The following is a 19,935-nucleotide window of genomic DNA, read 5'->3' as shown; positions in this document are numbered from 1 at the left end:
CTGCAGTCATTTGCTTAAACCCAATGCAGCAGAAGTCAGTGGATACTGGAACTTTCCCAAAGGCAGTGGGACATAACTGTGCACCACATAAGATCATGGAAAATGCAATTTTGGCTCTGAAAGGTGTTTTTGATGGTTGAATACCAACATTGTCACTCTGTGCTTCCTTTCTCTACTGACAAAAAATGCACTGAAACAGGAACACTGAAACACAATGTTCTCACTGACCAGCCAACCTCACAATGACTTAATGTGCAGTAACCACCTGGAGGCGTTGAAATTTGTCTTTCTTGGGGAGTGTGGGGAAACAGAGAGAGACATTTGGATCCTTTCTGGAACTCCAGATTACTTTAGTTCATCTAGGTATCCTTAAGTTGGAGTTGAACAAATCCTTGGAGTTGAACAAAAGTTTTTCATTCTGCAGAAGTTGGAAGGTCTTGCAACAGAAATTAATCATTTGAAGAGATCAAGGTAATCTGCACATCTGACATTTAAATCTGTGGCATATATGGCACAAAATCTTCTATCTTTTACCTATCTTTGTACTCCAGAACTTAAAAATTATTTGTAGGATCCTAGTCATGCACATATGTATGTATGTATTTAGATTTCAGCAAGAGAGCATTTTATTGTCTACTTTTCATTAGTTTTTTGGTAAGATGGGCAAAAATCCAGTGGTGTGATTCTTGTCTTGAAAGCTGTAATTCCATTTGAACAGAAAATGCAAACTGTTCCAGGAGAAAATAAAAGGCAGAGACTTGCTATTTTTTAGGAACACTGGCAGAACATACATTTTTAGATATATTCAAAGAAAGGTCACTCAGACTTACTGATACAAAAAGTTAAAGACAGCGTAAACTACATTTCAGTAACCCTGCTATTGAAATTGTGCAGGAATATATTACAGTTATATGACTGTTGGTAATAGCAGGAGACTGGGATCAGTAGCTCATTACCTTCTACAAACACAGGATATAATCCTTGTCTAAAAGAGCTTACTATCCCCACAGACAAAGACAGGCCGAGATTAAGATCAGAGGTCACAATACACAAGCAAATAGGACAGAGTGAAGTTCACATCGGATGTGTAAGCTGGTTAATGGGAGAATTGTTCTGATTTTTCTGGTTTAACACTGATGTGGCACTTAGGAGCTCTGTGGCATAATATGACCTCTAGCAGAAGACCATTGCAGAGGTACATCTGTGGAACAAAAAAAAAAAAAATAAGAAAGACCACTAAAATAGAAAACACTGAAGCATCTCAGGAAAGGGTGGGTCAAACTGAGTTTGAGATAAGCAAGTAAACGTCAGTTTTTTGGTATTCCTGCACATCTCCCAAGCAAGAAACTTAGCTTAAGTATAACTTAAAAGCAGATGGCAGACAACTGCCATATGAATGCAAAATCAGAAATCCCTCTGTTTTCCCCATTAAATTGTGCCTTTAGGTGAAACAAAGGCAAAAGTCCATTCACTTCAGATGTACACCACTGCTGTTAGTTTTGTGACCTCTAAGGAGACACAAGAACTCTAAAGTTTTGTTACTAGCTATGGTAACGAGTAAGTACGGAAACCATTGTTTGTGTCTGATGTATGTACTTTCTCAATAACTACTGCCACTAGTTGATAAGAAAAAAATTGAGCCACAACTGACTTCCTTTGACATAGCATAACCGAGGTGGGTTAATGTGGTGTCTGTCTGAAGGGTGAATGTATGTATATATTCCTCTTGGGACCAAAGCTCTGTAGACATCAAGCAACCACTCTCACTGTGCTGACCTAGGAAGATTCATGCCTTGTTCAGTGAGATACCCAGCAAGATCCTCTTCACTGCCAGGAACTCTTACTCTTTCCCCAAATTTAAATACTAATAGAGCGCTGTTCTTCCTTCCCTGTGCGCCTCTGCTCTCCCTGACCCAGTATCAAAGTTAGCTTCTTTGAGCAGTGTGCTCACTGACAGGCTGTGTAACTCTGCATGGCTCCAGTGAAGCCCACAGGAAGATGCTCTTAAGGTCCCCACAAAAATAAGCTTGAGGACTTCCATATTAAATAAAGAGAAAGTAATGCTGCATGAAGGCATACAGCCATTACAAGACTCTTGTGTCTGTACTAATTATAGTAGTCCAAGTCACTACTGAAACTTATCACAATAGCTTAAAGTAAATACAAAATTAAAATTTTAAAAATCTCAAATGTATTTGGATTCACCTGTAAAATACTTAAGCACTGCTATTTTATATCAGCAACATGGAATTTCCATTGACATATATTATTTCTGAAGGTAATATTAAACAAACAAACAAACAAACAAGCCAAAGCAGACACTATGAACAGGAATTAAAAGAACAGGTGGGAAGCATAGGGATTATTCCTTCTACATTCACATCTAACAGGGTTTGCAAAGATGAGAATTTAATCATTCCAACACGCAGCACCATGCTCATTCTGGAGAGCTCCTTTCTCAAGGCAAAACGTCAGTGTTTTAAGGAATATGTGAAACATTCCAAATGACAATGCCTGACTCCCAGAAAAGAGGTAACTCCAAAATTTTAACACCGTACCTCAGAAATCAGGTTTTTTCATGTCATTCAGCACACAACAAAAATTTAGCAGACAAACAAAAAGCCTGTTTACCAATTAAAATGACATAGCACCCTGCTTTTTTTTCTGTCCAGGGGCAACATGTTAACATAGCCCATCAGCATTTACAGCTTGGGATCTGTTTAATGTTGAAATGCGCACAAGAATCACAAAAATAATTATCAGAGATCACAGAGGGCAGACAGTCCACTAGTACTACTACTGGAAAGCGCGTGCCTGTTAGCAGTCGTTCAACAGGCTCCGCACTAGAAGAGTTCTGGCAGGCGGCCAGAAACACCACATACTATTTCCCTACAAGCCACACAGGTATAAATCCCTCACAGCCAGAAGCACTGGAGTTTCCCTCGGCATCACATAAGTATTTCCTCATCAAATTCCAATATCCGGTCTTTTGCAGCAGGTTACTAATATTCCTTCCAAGCATTTTTCCTCAGCATGAATATGGTTGTCAAAATCCTCGTAACAACCTTGTCGGTGAGTATTTCAGCAGGTCTTACCTGGGAGCTACCACACAAGCCAGGGAACATATGGGCTCGATGCATCCCTGTCGTAGTGCACTTGTCCTTTTTGCACCATCACTGCGTGCAACCCAGGCTAAAACTGGCTTCCCGGGAGCGCCCATCAATACTCACATTTCCTTTGGTTAACTACGTTTTGGCCTGCAGCGTGTGACTGAGCATAAACCCGGGTATCTCTGCAAAGCACACGTACGTGCACTTCAGGAGGAGAACCACCACAGCCCTCCGCCGGGTTTGTCCGCTCCGAAAGGGCAAAACCTCAAACCCACCCCGGAAAACAGCCGAACTCCGCAACCACGGCACCGAGTTTCGGGTTCACCTCCAAGCAGTTCTGCGTAGGGGAGCAGGAGGCGGCTGGTGGGCAGCCGGCAGAGGCTGCCCCGTGGGACTCTCTCCTTCCCGGCCGCGCTCCAGCCACTCGCGGGCTCACCCTGGGCTCACCGAGGCGGCGGCCCCCCCCGAACACCCTCACTCCGGGGAGCCCCCCGCCCCGGCCCCGCGCCGCCGCGCCCTACCTCGGCCCGCCGCACCGCGCTGCTCCGCGCCTCGGTGCGCCCGGCGCAGCTCCCTGGTTACCGAGCACAACACGCCGCCCCGCCCCGCCGGCCCGCGGCGAGGAAGCAGGTGCGGGGGTGGGGAGAGGGCGGGAGCACGGGTGCGTGTGCCGGGGATGCGTGTGCCGGGGATGCGTGTGCCGTACCCTTGCGGCGCTCCCCGGTGCGCGGCCGCCGCTGCCTGCGGGCTGCAGCCCGTGCCCGGAGCCCGCTGTCCTTCCGCGCATCGCGGGGGGGCCGCGCCGCGCCCCGCCCCGCCGCGGCTGCAGCAGCAGCAGCAGCAAAGCCGGGGCAGCTTGTCCGGGGGCGGCTGCGTTGACCGCTGTGATGGGGAATTGGAGGATGAGACACCGGCCTCAGCCCTGGGACTCGGCACCCCCGAAGTGCTTTCTGGCTAGTAGCCGAACTACTTCAGAGAACGACTGTATCGAGCTGTCGCTGCTAATTACTATTGCTAGTTATATTACTATTATTATTACTGCAATATAGAGCATGTTGTAGGGCATTACCCTTGGCGTAGGCTCCAGAGCATCACCACGCATAAGGCAGAGAGCTGCACAAGCAAACTGGGACAGCAGCTCTTACATAACAGCAGCAGGACAGAAATATTCAAAGGAGCTGGCAAGACGGTCTGCCACTTTCGTGCTCAAACCACGCTAACCACGCAACAGTGTTTGTGCCCCCAGTATAAAACGTGATTCTGCCTCTTCCAAAGACATTGCACAACCCCTGTGACTTAATTTTGCTTTTCCCTCCTTCCTTGTAATTGATACCATTAAGGCTAGCTTCATGCAGAAGACAGAAGGATATTTTTCTGCTTAAGAGATGGATCATATCTGGTCTATGTCATTGGGAAAAAACCCCACTCATTTGGAGCTGAGATGGAGAAGTTGGGAGAAGCAGCACCAATGAGCCTCTTAGTTTTCATCATTTCTGGCAGTGCTGCAGTGATTCTACAACATTAGCATGCAGGGTGTTTACTGAGTGGATGGATAAAATCTGAGTTAGGGAGCAGAGATTACTCAGCATCACCCTGTCCTTCAGCACTAGTCATCTTAGCATTGGTGCTACCCTCGTGATATGAACACTTACGGCACCCATCCCAACACTATGTAATTATGGATGGCACACTTGGAGCCAGGGTCCTTGTGTGGAAGAAGCAGACATATCAGGAACTACAGCAAGAATTCATGTGAAACTGGGATATACATATCTAGGTCACCTCCAGCCATCCACAAAAAATTACCTCTTTCTGACAATGAGTGTAACCAGGCATATTGGGCCTGAAATCTTCCTCCTTTTGAAGGGTTGTGGAATTTTTTTTGTTTGGGTGGGGGGGGAAGAGCTGGTGGGGGGGAGGTTTGTGCTGGAGGGGAACTGAAAAGCTTTTTACATCCAATTTTTCTTACCTCTTTGTCCCGGTTCTCTGCCTTACCCCATGCCAGTTGCAGCACCAAAGATGGCAAAGGAAGTGGATGCTAACATGTTTCTGAGTTCACACTTTCTACATATATCTTTTTGCTGAATAAATTCCTTACTTTGCTGTTTCTTTCAGAAAATACTATCTTATTTTTCTAGGTTAAGAGTACAAGTATTAACCTGAGCGAGAGCATCTTCACTGCAGAAGACTTCATATAGTAATACTACTGTTGTTTGAAGCAGTTCAGCAAAGTATTTCTAGTGTAGACCTTAATTTCAGCACTAAATGCTGCTCTGTATGTTTTAAAAGCTCAGCTAAAAAAAATTGTCTATGCTATCCTAGGGACAACGTATCATAATTTGTCATTATTGCTTTTTACATTTTGCTTTTAATTGTTGAAAAATCATGGTCTGAAATTGTTGCCTCTTGGGTATTTGTAAATATCTCTTCTGAAAGGAAAGGGGACTAGATTTGATAATGTATAGAAAGGGGACACCTCACTTTCTGTGCATGCTCTATCAACATGACTCAGAAATTTTGGAAAGGAAAAGCAAGACATATATTCCGATATTTTTATTAATTTAGAAGTAATGAAATCCTTACTGCAAGTGTATATTTTATTCCCCTATGATTTTAAACATTCTTAATGTTAAATGGTTGTATTAAGTGAGGGTTCTTTACTAGATGTTGGCATTTGTTAACATGAGACACAAACATTACTTCCACTGCAGAGACAAGAAAGTAAATAAAAAGAAGTACAGTAACATGAGTCATTAAAAGGTTCTCACTGTGCCCAAAATACATTATTTAGTGTGCAGCACACTTCTGAGAGCCCTCTGGTGAAACAACCTCAGGACAGGTCATAGCCAGACAAACTGCCCTGGTGGACAAATCTAGCCAGGCACTGAAGGATGGCTCCCTCTTCCAACAAGCACATCTTCTGAGTACTCAGGTAGAGCATTGAAACCACAAGGAAATACAGCCAATATCACTGACAATGGCTCTGGGCCAAGGACAACACAGCACCCCTGAAAGCTGCTGCTTGTAGCTGAAACGTGAGGAGGTCTTTTACACTGAAGAATTTGGGGCACTGTTCCTCAAAAGAGAAATATTGCCTATAAAAGAGGTACAGTAATGTTTCAGTTTGCCTCAGTATTGTATCACTCTCTACTTGGTCCAGTTTTGGTTGCCAGACTTTAAAAAATAGCTAAGTCAGGTAGAGAAAATCCAGAGGATAGCCATGGGAATGGTATAAAGTTTAGAACACTCAACTCAGAAGAGAAGTCTGAAATAGGTATTCAATCTAGAGATTAAAAACTGGCATGAGGTATAAAAACATTCTAAACAAGCACTAAAAGGACGGGAATAATCACTTTTTGTTGTCCACAGTACATAGGACAAGAAGTAATTTGCTTACCTTGTAGATGGTATTGTCATATCAGAACCAAGAATTTTAGGAGAAATAAAGTTTTGCACCACATACCATAAAAAAGAAGTGAAGATGGTACTGTGGAAGGTATTTAAGCACAGACTACACAAGCGTCTTCTTGGAAGGCATTTTTAATTTTTTGATACTTTGTCAGGGTGCAGAACAGGATATCTCTATAAGTGTCTTGATCTCTTTTGAGTCCATTTGCTGCAACTGTGAATGCTAAGACTGATTTGAGTAAAAGAGCATACCCTTCTTCCTGCAGGTGTTGCAGTAAGCAATAGTTGCCACTTCCTTCCTGTCCTAAACTGCCACACAGTATCTGTGTACGACCTGGAAGCATTGCCACACACCTCCTGAGAGATGTGTGCAGCTCTAGATCTGCTTTTCATGTACTGTATCAAGCATAAATGTATAAACATATAATCAAAGAATCGTTTAGTTTGAACAAAGACTTGCAGAATCATCCAGCCCAACTCTTAACCCAGTCCAAGTCCACTGCTACATGCTGTCCCTAAGCATCACGTTTACATGTCTTTTAAGTACCCCCAGGGACAGGGAATCAATTACTTGTCTGGGCAGCCTGTTCAGTGTATGACAGCCCTTCCCATGAAGAAATTTTCCTAATAGCCAATCTAAGCCTCCCCTGATGCAACTTGAGGCTGTTTGTTCTTGTACTCTCACTTGTTAATAGGGAGAAGAGACTGACACCCATCTTGCTACAGCCTCCTTTCAGGCAGCTGTATAGAACGAAAAGGTCTCCCCTGAGCCTCCTTTCTGCTAGGGTAAACAACCTCAGCTCCCTCAGCCACTCCTCACAAGACTTGTTCTCCAGACCCTTCACCAGCTCCGCTGCCCTTCTCTGGACACCCTCCAGCACCTCAATGTCCTTCTTGTAGTGAGGGGCCCAAAATAGGATTCAAGGTGTGGGCTGAGCAGTGCTGAGTACAAGGGGGCAATCACTTCCCAGGTCCTGCTGGATACATTTTTTTCCTGTTTGCCATTAGCCTCCTTGGCCACCTGGGCACAGCTGGCTCATGTTCAGCAGCTGTTGACAAGAACCCCCAGATCCTTGTGCCCCAGGCCACTTTCCAACTACTTCCCTCAGCCTGTAGCACTGCCTGGGGTTGTTGTGACCCGGGGACAGGACCCGGCACTTGGCTTTGTTGAACCACATACCACTGGCCTCAGCCCATCAATCTGGCCTGTCCAGATCCCTCTGGAGAGCCTTCCTGCCCTCCAGCAGATCCAAATTGGTGTTTCCCCTGCAAACTGACAGAGGTTGCACTTGATCCCCTCACGCAGATCATTGATAAAGACATTAAATAAAGGAAAGGAACTGAGCCCAGTACTGAGACCTGGGGAACACCACTTGTGGAACATTGCCTTTCTTCCCAAAGTTCCAAGGCTCTCTGTTCAGCCAGGCCGGTCTTTCCTGCTGGCTCATCTTTCAGCACATTGGGACAGCCTGCTCCTGCACATTTAAGATTTCCTTCCTGAAGAATGACCAGCCTTCCTGGACTCCTTTGCCTTTCAGGACTGCCTCCCAAGGGACAGTCAACCAGTCTCCTAAACAGGCCAAAGTGCCCTCCAAACCTCTCCTTACTTCTCCAAGAATCTGTAAGCTGTAAAACTGCATGAATTTTTCTACATAATTTTGTATATTGTACTTGAGTGCTTATGTTTTATATTCAAATGTAGCAAAACCTGGGTGAATAAACTTTGAAAATAAAGACACAACTAGAAGCCAGAGAATATATTCCCTCTAACATGAATTTTACTGCATTACATGAATTATAGCAACACACCATTTAACTTCCCTTGCATTGTGCTGAAATAAATAAACATAGTGGGATGAGATTACACAAAATTATGTGGGAGTGGAAAAAAATCAGGAAAAAATTATCTGCTACACTAGTATATTATACTAGGGTATATGATATGTTCTTGTAAGTGAAGTTATCAAAACTATAACAGCTTAGAGATACTTAATTAGGATTTTTATGTACTGAATGAGCTCAGTCTAGCATATGGCAAGAGTCAAGCTAAAACAAATGGCATTTATTTCTAGTGTTAGTCACTCCATTTTCATCAAGAAAGTCATTATACCCTTTCAAAATGTATTGTTTTGACAATTTTCTCTTGTTTATGCTTCACAACTTACACTAAATTGGGAAAAATTGCAAAAATCTCAAACTTCTATAGAGGAATAAAAAGTGGATGCCCCAATATTGTCTAAAACAGGACTAAAAGGTTGTTACTTGCAGATCATAATCAAGCAGAAGAACTGCCAACCTAAAAATTCCATTAGAAGCTGCCCAATCCAGTGGTTGAATAGCAGCAAGGCTGCCACAGGTTCCTATCCCCGCATCCAGCCAGCAGCAAAGCTGAGTGCGTGCTCCCCACAGGTGCGTGTGCTCATCATGTAAGTGTGCATGCACAGGAATGTGTGGCTGCACGCACAGTTCATCTGGGACCAAAACCACAGCACTCATGCTGACACTTGTCACAGGACCAGCCTGATCCTGCCTTATCAGCATGAAAGCCTGAGAGCAGAAAATACCTGCAAATACATACGCAGCCATAAGGGATGAATCCCTCCAGTAGCTGATGTTAAACACTCCATTGTGCCAGTGCTTGGCTCCTGGATCCCAGTCTGCCCAGCTCCTGAGGCCTGAGCCCTGCTGCACTGGCAAGTACAGACCCACTGACCCACCAACAAACACTACTCCTACACACATGGCCATGGACAGATACACGGACAGACTGTGCTCCCCTCAAAGGGCTGGCTTTAACCATTTGCTCTCTGCAACAGCTGAGCCCCTGGCTCCTCTCCCCTCCTGCTTGCCCCTCACACAGATACACTCTTCTGCCAAAAGGCCTCTCCTGTCGCTGGTCCAGAGCTAAGGCCTCGCTGAATCCCAGGCTCCCCACAGTAGCTGGCATGGACACCCTGGTGCCTCCGATAGCCAACCCCTGCTGACTCCAGTATTACGGACACACATCGACTTCTTATGCCCCTGTCTTGTGGGAGAGTTTGCTGCTTGTTAGTGGTTACACACATTGGTGTTCACATCCACTCCCACTGTGCACATTCTCCACTCTCTCCATGTGCAGGCAGCAGAGATGCAAGGGCTCCTATGGCCCCTGCTCCCCCTCCAGCTGCACATAGAATAGGGAGCCCCTCACCGTGGAAAATAGCTCAGAATGGAGTTTAATGAGAAGCCAAGGCAGACTGCACTGATCAGATAATGGTCAGACCATTGTAACAACCAGCAACCTCTTTACAGGACACATTTTATCCCCTTAGCCGTTTATTTTCCCACACTCCTCTACCTACCCTTGTGCCCCCAGACCCTTGTGTGTTATGGAGATGAGTCTTTAAACACATAAACTAACATTTTTTAACAACGATTTAGCATAGAAAACCAAAGAAAGATAAAAATATAATCAGTTTTAAAATTCAGATGAACATGACAAGAGCAAATTCTTTGTGATAAACCGGTAGTACCAGGCAATCATGATCAGATTGTGCCACCCTGTGGACTGTATCAAAAAGCTCTTACCTTTATTGCTGGGCTCAAAGGATGTTGCAGGAACAGGCCTAGAAATTCTCAGCCACCAAAGCAGAAGTTATTATGAATTTCCTTACATTCCAATAGAGACAATATGTCTTTTTGAACTGTGCCTTTGAACAGCACTGGGCAGATTTTCAGCTGGCACCAATCTCAAAAAAACATGGACAAATATCTTCACAGGAAAAGTCATAATACCTTGGTGAATTATCTTCCTGTGATGTAACACTAGGCAGAATAATTGCCTTTCTTTACTTGCTTGGAGATACGTGCATGAACAGAAAAAACAATCTATCTTAAATGATAAAGAAATCAAAATAATTACTTCTCTGAAATACAATATTACAGTCAAACAACTAATCCTTGTGGTAAAAACAATAAACAAGATGGAAACCACAGAGTATGTCAGTGGCCAGAGTAAAATGATGATTTGGAGACTAAATTAAAAGACCAACCTGTTAGGAAGAGAGGGCTCACAGGAAAGCTGGGGTCATTAGACAATGTGGAGCTGTCTTTTAAGGTCTCATCTGAAAGGAGACCTAAACAGAAATTGAGAACAGGGTATTTAATAAGGGGTGAGAAGCTTGGTGTACCACATGAGGCAGCTGCAGTATCTGACAGGAAAAAACTGATGTTGCCAAAACATGAGAAGGTGGGTGAAATCAGTCAGAGATTGGAGAAAGCATTATTTTTTTATGAAGAAATGGATTTTGAACCTCTTTGCTTTACTTCAGTGGTTATAAGCATCATAAGGGTCTAATGTGAGGCTAATCTCCCTGATAATACAATATCTACCTGGAGGAAACCCTAGTCCCATGATTTTTCATAATCTGTAATCAACATATTTCAGATTCTCATGATCACTGTCATTACTCAGCTGTTGGCTGACTGACACTCAGTGGCTATTCTCTGTCACTGTCATTATGCTTGAAGTTTCAAAGCTGTATTTTCTGAATTCTATAGTGGTATGCTTACAAAACATATGAAAAAACCTATTAAAATTAAATATCTAAAATATGTTCAGTATAGTAAATATTTTACATGACAAAGCATGTATCTGAGCCACTGTACACTATGTCCAAGTGAAAGAATTTGTCCAAAATCTTTCCTGACCTAATTTTGAATATATCTTAAACTCATTAGGTACAAGAAACATCTTGGTACTCATGTGAACTTCCAAGGGCAGAAATCTGCCATCTCTGTGAAACTGATGTTATTAGATATTTTCTATCTTTTGATGCTGACAGGTAGCACCGGAAGTTCTTCTGAACAATGTCGGGATTCTTTTTGAGACATCCATTCTTTTTATCATGTTCATTTTCTTTCAGGAGCTTGAAGCTCTGTGTCTTGTCTAATAGGATATAATGAGTAGGAAGCATGTTGTTTTCTATGAAAACAGATGGTGTTGTTTAAAACAGTATTGCAATCTCTGTAAAAAAATGCTTATTTAGAGTAAGAGTTTTAAGAATAATATAACTTAATAAAGAGACAATGAAAAATAATGATACACAAATCTCTCTTATACAGAAACAGGCAGGAATTTTATTAAGAACACTTTCTGAATTGGTAGATCAAACCTAAAAATGAAATTATGAGATTTCTAACTGGCCAGTAGAAAGGCTGAGCAATGTTGAAAGAATAAGTTATCATGCCTACAAAATGTCTTTATTTCTTTTTTCCAAAATTATATGCTACTCGTCCCTTGGCTTTAACTGTGTCCACTCTTTCAATGCTATGCTTTATCCTGAAGGTGGCTGCATTCCATGAGTCATTCATTCCTACAATGTCTGAATTTTTTCACTGGATGTTTCCCATATTTAGTTGTGACTGTGAGTAAATTAGATAGTTTCAAGACTACACCGTAACATTTATTTCAGGAAAATACTGTGGCACAATACAAAAATACAGAATGTAGTTTAAATTCATCACAATAATTATTCAGGAGATATATTCTTCCACTGGGGCAAAAAGTCCCCAAGAGAACTCTTTCCTTCTGCCTTAACACTTTGGGTGAGTACCTTTTCCTGTATAGACCAAATAATTGTTAAATGATGTTCTTGGGAGAATAAACAGTCTTCTCTCATAGCTGTGTCTCTTTGACCCCCAAAAATTAAGTTTTATAGCTGAAAGAGAAATTCAGACAGCCCACTGGTGATTTATATCTTTACAGTGTTTTACTTTAAATTGCCACTATCACCTTTTCTAAAATTGGTCCTCCATGTTACGGGGTCCATTATGCACTTTGATTTTGGTAGTGCTGTTTGCAGATGCCTGTCAAAGTTATGGTATTAAGGTCCAGACGCTTCCAGCTCCTCCGTGCTTATTTCTGGAGCTTTCATAAATGTTCTCTGTTCTCCAGAGACAGATTTTGTTATTGTTTGCACAGATTTTATAAGATACTGTCAGTGCAGAATGGCCTGATTTTTGTATTCATGTTGCATTGGTGGGGATGACTGTAACAGCCATTGTTCTGACTAGGACCTCTGACTTTGAAGTGCAGCACCCTAAAAAGAAAAGGACAAGCTGCCACAGAATTGCCTGAACCACCAACACTCTGCAGCTCAGACTTGCCACAGACTCATATCCTCTGGACACAGAAGAGAGTAATATGGTTTGTAGTGGCTTACACAGCTGAGAGCATAAGAGCTATGTAGAGTTGACCATATCTGCCTTTTTCACAGAATTCTTTCTGGACATTTTGTTTCTACCCAAGCTTTGGCAACTCCGGGCCACTCTGTGATTTTCCATTCTTCAATGTTTCAATATGATAAACTGCAGGATTCCAGATATAATGTTGGAGAACTAAATGACACAGTTGTTTTTAATTAATTTTTAGGTCTATATTTTGGTTCAGGAGCTCTCCCTGCATAGCTCCAAAGTGGGGGATTTTGGGGAGTTTCTGGCAGAACCATTAAGTACAAGGCTCTGCAACTACATTACACTTTTAACTACAAGTCAGATAATGTACCCAGTGCTACAACAGTCTTGGAACATCTGTGTGATCGAGATGAATCTGAACTCCCAGTCCTGAATGTAAAACAAGGCAGAGCTTACCAGGTTCTTCAGTCCTACAATCTGCACTTTAAATGGCAGCTTTAGAGATGAGCCACCTAATAATTTTCTGAGCAAAGTAGGGAGGACCCAGCATTGATAGCCTCTAGATCCTTGGGATTTCCTTTGTTTTCTGTTTTCTTCTGTGGAAAACCATATTAGATGTTTCCCATTCTGCCTCTCTTTTCTCATCTCAAAATTCCCATCCCAACTCCAGCCAGCTCAACCCATCCCAAGAAAAATCCAAACAGATTTCATTCTGAGGAGTATGTAGGTAAGATCAGACTGTTGCTTTTATTGACTGTGCTTCAAAATAAGGTAGCAGCAAGCAATGAATCAGCCATTCAGAGGGTATTTTCGCTGATTTTATCTCAAGATCATATATAGGTTGTCATCACCATACAAGAATCTTCCATAATATATTCCTGAAAATTGGAAACACCCATTGTTTCAAAAGATATGTGACTTACCTTTGTCTTCAAAATTGGAAAGTGGAAGGGTTCTTGTTGACATTAATTCCCCAACTCCTGCTTCCCCTTACCATTTCTGATGGTTGTCTCATTAATGAACTCTCCACTTGTTTCTTGTTTATTCTTTAAATCCCATTCCATGCATTGTCCTGACAGTCATTTTGTCTTAGGACTGTCCCTTGATTAATCCAGAGATCTTTGGTTAAGATCAAGTGATCTTAATTGAAAGTGTTAGCAGTCATTCCTGGTGTATGTCCTTTAATTCCACATTTTAGTCTTACTTTCTTAAGTTTGACTGGCCCATGTCAAGCAGTCATGTTGTTGAATGCTTTGCTTTTGTCTTAATAGTTCCATTTCCCTAACATTTTCATCATATCTCATAATTTTATTTCCTGATATTTTTAATCATTCAGATCATGATTGTGAGTACATGCGATACAATTTATTGATGCAGATTTCTGCATGCTAATTATCTGTTTCAGAATTCCTACATCTTAGATGGGCTTGTCTCCCAAGACCTTTATGGAATAAATCAGAAGTCCTACAGAAAGTTTCATCATTGTAAAACTGAAAGCATGCATGAAAGTGCACATGTGTTCTTTAAAGGATTCCAAGCTCCTTGTACTGGCTGGTAAATGATTTTCTACATCTGGAGTTCCTGCAGTCACTCCATGCTTGGATGCCTGTGTCCACAACCTCTCGCCCTTACAGCACAAGATTTATCAAGCTTACTCTCCTTAATAGCAAGCTATCTGAGAGCAGTAAAAATTAATGACCTGCAATACAAAATGGTTAAATTAATTATTCACCAGTTTCCAAAGGACCATAATTGCATTTCCATTCTCTGTGGAGCTCTCCAATTAGCTTGCTGAGGGACTGAGGTGCTCAGCGGTGTGGAGGTTACAAGTACAGAAGTTTGTGTGCGTGCTCAGGAGAGAGGGAGTAGGGGGGATTGTCAGAGGTGGCTAGGATATGGGTGAGGGTGGGGGCAAAGGTTTGGATGTTTTATGACTCTGGAGACTTCTGGGATGACTGGAAGGAAAGTGTATGTGAGAGGAATGACTACTGCAGTCTTTCATCAGAGCAAAATTCTGTAGTTAGTTTGGGACATAACTTCTCTGAGACTCATAGGTATGCTGAGGGAAGAACAGCTTTCATGATATGACCTTTATCTTTTTCCCACTTAAACCTGATTGGATACCTGCTTTTGTTTTTTACTACTTCTCTATTTAAGGCAAGGTCAGACAAACAAGTTTCTGCCAGCATCTTCTTGTTACAGCAGTAAGTAATGGGCATGTGCAAATGAACTGCAGCTGAACAAGCAAGGCAAACATGACAGACCTGGCAAACAAGCACCCTGTGAAGTGTCTTTAACCCTTGCATGCTGCTCTCAGAGGAAGGGCAAAGAAAATAAACAAAAATTTAAAAAATGTATGAATGGAAGCTTGTACTTTCGCTTTTCATTGTGGTATTTTCCTGCAGAGTACAGGAAAAAATCATTTGCACAAAAAAGAAGAAGTGCAAATCATCTAGTCTCACTGTAATTTGTCTGTACAGTACTTAAGTACGAGAGAGCTGGGATTGACATACGGAAAGCCTTGGAGAAACCATAATAAGAATAATTAATTACAAAACCAAGCAAGCTAAACTGGCATACAAAGCATTGCTCATGGTCTTTATAGTCCTCAAAACCTCTTCTTACAGTGTCATAAGGTACTGTTGCACTCTTCATACTTTTCTGAATGGTTAATCTTGGCTTCATATACTTAGAACATTTTGATGTCATGTAAATTTGAATTGTCTGTCAGTAAATCAAAAGTACTGTAACAGAGGAATAAAAATCCAGCTAATTTCATGAGTAGCATTTCAAGCTTGTTGGATTTATAAGAATAAATGGACACACCATGACTATGGTGTGATCCTGTCAATCAGAGGACGGGAAGATTAAACATTCATGACTACTTAAAGGCAATTTCCTTCAATTGTTCATCATGCCTCCAATATTAACCTTCCCCATAGGATTTCCTCTTGCTCTAAACTTAAGAAAAGGGTATTTTTTAACTAGACTTTTTATGGTAGTAGTAAACTGATGAAGGGGGCTATAATTGTCAAACATTTTTTGTTGTTTTGCTTCACATTACTCATTACCTATGGTGTGATTCAGAAAGCAGATTTTAACTATAACAAGTCATTTGCCTAGAAAAATGAAAGAAGATTTTTCAATCTGTTCATTTATCAAAATGGAGTAATGAAAATTAAGCAGTATGCCCACAGTAAACTTAACTAAATCAAACCAAAATTGTATCTGTGGTGATATATGGTTACTGAAAGACTATTATTCGTGACTAGCCTGGTAGACCAGATATAGGTCTGGAAAAAAACTAATTAAGTAATCCAAATATAATACCTTAGACTGGGAAAAATCATATTATAAAGTTACTCTGAATTATTTTTTTAAGCATTGGAATCCATAGAAGAATTAACTTTGGAAACAGCCCTAATAAAAACATATGAACTGTAAAGATTTTGTCCTTACCATCATTCTATCCTCATTTTTGGAAAATATTTCAGATGTTCAGGAGCTATAAATACCCTATAGAGGCTTGTTTTCCCACTCCACACCTACTATGATATCTCATTATGTTTAGAGATATTTTCATTAACAACGTGTTTGGATTAGGCTCTTACCTAACACATGTAATGAAGTAACTGCGGGGAACCTTTTCCACTAAAATGACTGTAAAAATGGGTCCCAGAGACATACCTTGAATCCAGGATGCTGTTGCTTGGTTTGACTAACTGCGTGATAAAACGAAGGCTGTGTCAGTCCTAAATCCCAGTTTACCTCTCAGCAGAATGATTGCAGATAACAGTCTCTGCCCACCCACAGGCAGCAGCACTGCAGAGGTGCTGAACCTGCACACAGATTCACTGATGCAAAATTCCACACACAAACGGTAGTACACAGGAATCATTTTTTCTTTTAGTAAGGGAATGCTGCATGATAAGTCCATTAAATTCCATGTGGTCACTTGGGACAAGTAAAATTCTGCTTCTAGATAGTTCATGACTTGTAAAGGTAAATAAAAGATGCTGCTCACAGCAGAAAAATGATATCTGTGAAAGAGAAGTATCTCTCAGCATGAACAAATACAGCTGTATCTGTGAACATTATTTCAATGAAATTATAAATTTCAGACCATCCTAGGGAGTGGAAAAATGGAGTCCATTTCATTCCAGCTTTTTAACAGCTGTAGAACAGAATACAACAGCAAGAGATGATTTTGTTATCCAGTACTGGTAGGTGGAGGTGAAATTTTCAGTCCAACTGTTGAACTCTATCAGTTACTACCAAAGTGTTAAAATAAAATATTGTTGTCATACTGAATTGCTTTTGGGTGTTGTTTCTTTCTGTTCCCTTACTTGGTTCCCTTCTCAGGGGGCAGAAGAATGAACAGAAGGGCAATCGGAATTAAGGTAATGACTTTGCTAAATGTCATGGTTCAGCACTGCATGTCTCAGGACTTTCAGGGGAGCAGAAGAAAATAGAAAGACTCTGAGGTTTATTGCTCTGCCCTTTGCCCTCTAGCATCATGGCTGAAGACAAGGAAATATTGTACTCTGAGAACATAATGGCAAATCTCTTTCCTAGATCGTAATTTTGTGCAAAACTGACAAATCTGTCCATTAGATAAATATTCTCCACATTTTGGAAAGCATATTTGTGGATTTCATTTTCATCTGCTGTGTGGGAAGTGGTTCACAGGATGTGTTTGTAGGAGAACAGGGAACGAAGAGGGATTTTTTGGCTTGCTGACTCCAGTTTTCTCCCTCTATTAGCAATCATGTCATATAATCCTCCTTAGTTATTTGTCAAACTTCCACTTGAAAGTTGAAACTAGATGAGTTTATGCCTCCATTTTAATTCCCTGTGAGGAAGGAAATCTTTGATAATGACAGTACCTTGTTTTCTTCTTTTAATTCACTCCTCCTTCCTTTTCCACCCACACGTAAATGCACACAGTCTTCAATATCACAAATATCATGAAAAAAATCAGGAATTTGAAAAGTGTCCAGTTGGCAGAAGGGGAGTGCTCTCAGCCTCTTTTTATGTCTCTCAGTCATCTTTCACTGAATGATATAAAACTTATAATATTAGGGAAAAAATATGTTTTCAGTGTTTTGAGTCAAGTATTGAATCTAAAAATGTTACACATGTTCCAGTAAACACAACATATACTGCACAGTGACACTGTCTTCTCAATCATATAATGGTGCATAATTAGCAATGAGGGATCTTCTTTTATGTTATGTCCTTAGGATTTCACAGCTCCCAGAAAAATACTGAACATCTGAAATTCTCATGAAATTCCTACCTATAATTCTTTCTATGAAAAATCTGGAGAAAAATTAGCAACGACTAACACACTCTCAAAAACCAATACGTTTTCTAAGGTGGTGATATTACTGTAGCCACGTTTCTTTTCATTCATAGCAGCAATATCATATTGAAAGGTGTATTCTGATAGAGCAAGCCTGAGGCAGTAGGACATTTACCTGTAGCTGGTAAACTGAAGAACTTTGCTGTCTGAAATTGAAGTGAGTCATTAAAGGCAGTAAATTCAAGATGTAGTTTTTCAACCTTTTTTCACATTATGAGCAGCATTTAACATTGATAGTTTGATGGTAGACAGGAACATTTTTCATCACTAGTCAAATAAAAAAAATTCCTGAGTTTTTTCTTCATGCATCCGGAGAGCTGTAAAACTAACCAAGGACAAATATGAGACTGCTGAAATATGAAACAATTAAAGGAAATCCCAGTTTAAATCATAATCTCCAGATGGAAAGTGTAAAAAAAAAAAAAAAAAAAGAAAAAGTTTCACTGGATGCTCATTCTATTATTTTAATTTTTTTTTTCAGTGAACTGTTTCATTTGAAATAAAAAGATTTTGTGGGTTCATGCAGGAGAATTCAACATATATACCTATGTTTCCTCAGGAATCGCAGTAACTAAGCAACTGAAAAACTGAGAAGTAGTTTTCAGCAAGTTGTTTTCAAGTTCTGACTTGGTATTCCTTTTTTCTTCTAACAACAGTTGTATGACCCTTCTGTCTGGCAGTGATAGACAACAGTTAAAATCTGGGTTCAGTTTGTAGGATTGAATGATCATACTCAATCATCCCTTTGAGCCCTGACCAGCTGGAAAAAAAATATTTTAACCTGAATTAACCTCCATGCACTCAGAAAATTAGCTCAGTGGATCTCTCCACTATGTTAAACAGAAAATATTTAGCCAGTCAGGGCTCTACTGGAATGGCAAAGCAAAATAGAAGAATCCTAATCTATCATTTGGAAGAGCATAAATGCCTCGGAGCAAGCAGCTGCCATCCTCAGAGCAGGCTGGCAGTGGTGCTAGTTCCTCCTGCCACAGCTACCCATGTCCAAGGAAGCAGGTGACTATTCTCCTGCCAGCACTACTTTGTGTACCCACTGTTTGGTTGCCCATGGTTTTTCTAAAGAATGATGGAACCCATCAAATATATTTTCCCCTTAAAGTTCTTCCCTTTCTTCAGGATTAGGGCTAGTGCTGCTGTAAATTCAAAGCACCTTCCCTAATTTAATCAGTGCGTTCAAACCCTTTAAGGACAGAATTAAATTAGTCTTTTCAAACACTAAAAGGCTGCTCATTTCATTGGAATTGAACTCACATCAGTAATGTATTTGACAGCTCATCATCTACATACCCCCATCTCCCATCAGTCAGAAGTGACAATGAGTTATACTTTCCAGTGTAATGAAAGGTGATGAGCATTTTTACCCATTAGGGTACCTCGAGCTATGATGATTTTATTTTCAAGAAAAGATACTTCTCAATAAAGAAAAATGAAACAATTAGTGGGGTTACCAATGAAATTTATTTCTGCAATAGTCAGAAAAAAATGAACAGAAATAAAATTAGTCTAACACTTAAAATAATAAATTAAGAAGAGTCTGTGATTTATCAATCAGCTTTAGCTTTTTGGAGAAGAAGATTCCACAGGTTGCCCAGAGAAGCTGTGGGTGCCCCATCCCCAGACGTTTTCCAGGCCAGCTTTGAGCAACATGGTCTAGTGGAAGGTTCCAACCCTGCCAAGGCAGAGATGTTGGAACTAGATGATCTTTAAGGTTTCTTCCAGCCCAAACCATTCTATGATTCTGTCTCAGGAGTTGATATGCTGCATCCATTTCAGATTAACTTTGTTGCCTGAAATAGCAATTCTTCCTTTCTCTTGCAAGAGTAAATAGTGGCAAGACAGTCTGAAACTGACCTGAGAGAG

The 19,935-nt window shown here is 41.0% G+C and overlaps 1 protein-coding gene across 1 annotated transcript in view; it reads right to left on the bottom strand.

Moving 5' to 3' along the window:
- SYNE1 (spectrin repeat containing nuclear envelope protein 1) overlaps positions 1-3,723 on the bottom strand; it is a 294,515-nt gene extending 290,792 nt beyond the window's left edge. The window contains 1 exon segment of the mRNA XM_039568730.1: positions 3,632-3,723. The gene's annotated coding sequence lies outside the window, so the exon portion shown is untranslated.
- Between the last annotated feature and the right edge of the window lie 16,212 nt (positions 3,724-19,935).

Source organism: Corvus cornix, chromosome 3 (assembly GCF_000738735.6).
Source record: "Corvus cornix cornix isolate S_Up_H32 chromosome 3, ASM73873v5, whole genome shotgun sequence".
NCBI classification, from domain to species: domain Eukaryota; kingdom Metazoa; phylum Chordata; class Aves; order Passeriformes; family Corvidae; genus Corvus; species Corvus cornix.
The sequence above is the reverse complement of the archived record's forward strand: the minus strand, read 5'-3'. Positions and strand labels throughout refer to the sequence as shown.